Source organism: Tupaia chinensis, unplaced genomic scaffold, assembly GCF_000334495.1.
Source record: "Tupaia chinensis unplaced genomic scaffold, TupChi_1.0 Scaffold141414_1, whole genome shotgun sequence".
Taxonomy (NCBI): Eukaryota; Metazoa; Chordata; class Mammalia; order Scandentia; family Tupaiidae; genus Tupaia; species Tupaia belangeri.
The window spans coordinates 533,303-534,831 of NW_006201276.1; positions in this window are offsets into that span (position 1 = coordinate 533,303).

Genomic DNA, 1,529 nt, shown 5'->3' on the forward strand with positions numbered 1-1,529 from the left:
GGACATTAAAATAGGGTAAAGCGGGCCAGCCGGTGGCTTGGCTAATTACGTGACTCGATTTGAGTCACGGACCAGCGACTTGAGAAACATGCCGGGCATGTGTACTTGAGTGCTCAAAATCCTGAAAAGAGGGAGAGGAGGTGAAGGAATTGCAGCGTGACCAGCCCCCATGGGACAGTACTCTCTTCTCCCTTTATCTCTTTCTCTTTCATTCTCTTGCTGTCTCTCTGTCTCTTTCTCTCCCTCCCTCCCTCTCTGGAACATACTCTTTGGCAAATTAAAAAAAAAATAGAGTAAAGCTCGATCTAGTCTTCAGGGTTGACATGTAGGGGATGTGTAGGGGATCAAGCTGTGGGGGTAACAGGCTTAGATATCCTGTGCTTCTTGCTCTCAGATCAAAATGGTCAATAGGGGTAATGTGTTCATTCAGCCATTAGGATATCACAGCTGTTGGTAAACGTGTTGCTACGCAGTACAAGAGCACTCCATACAAAAGCCCATTTTAAAAAGGCATTCCTAAAATTACAAGATAAATTGTTGATTCCGCCTTGAAAAAAATTACTACTCTTCCTAAAATCTGCATTTTGTGTATGTTGTATTTATTGATACACTTCCTTAATATTCCCATGATAAATATATGTGCAAATTTGAGGAAGTGACTGTCCAGCTCTCTATACAGAAACTAGCAGTTGCTGATGCACTTATACCCTTAGTAATTACTCTTGGTGATGTTGAGATAATTATGATAGTGGTGATGGAACTAACAATAACAGTGGGCTCAACGTGTCCTCTGAAATCCTTATCAGTTTTATATTCACCTTGTGCGTTTGTACACTTGACATGCTCTGCTTTGTGTTGTAGTTATTTCATTATGTGTTTTATCTTTCCATATCCAGAACTGCTTGAGGAGAATGACTGTTTCACTCCTTTTCATTTACCCTGCAAAAGATAGCACTAAGTTTATGTGTATTAGTAAGTGCTTAAGTATATTTACATAATTAAAATTAGCGTTAATGGTAGCTTAAGAATCTCTATGTCAAAGATGCGTGAAAGTGCTAGGCCAAGGCTGAGAACTTTGGATGACCCTGATCCAAATTGCACGGGTTATCATACTAACTCCCTACCTGGTTTCACTGCATCTTTTCCTGCTACTTTTCTTTTTTCTAAATATTTTTAAGCAGCTTTTTTAAAAATTGTTTTTAATTAATTAATTTACATTCATTCACTGAGCATTGCTACAACATACAAAATGCGATTTCCCATCCATCCAGAATATACTGGATAGTGGCTTAATCATACATGTTATTGTCAATAATATTCCATTTCTTGTTTCATATATATATATATGTATATATTTTTTTTCCCCTATTTCTCACCCTCTGCCATTTCCCACCCTCCTCCTACAGTATCTCAGGTGTCCAAAGTTGTTTTCCATTCCCTTTTCCCCCCACATTTTATTTATTTATTTATTTATTTTTAAATTTATTTATTTTTCTTTTTTTTTTTGGATAGGTTTTTGCTATAGGGCG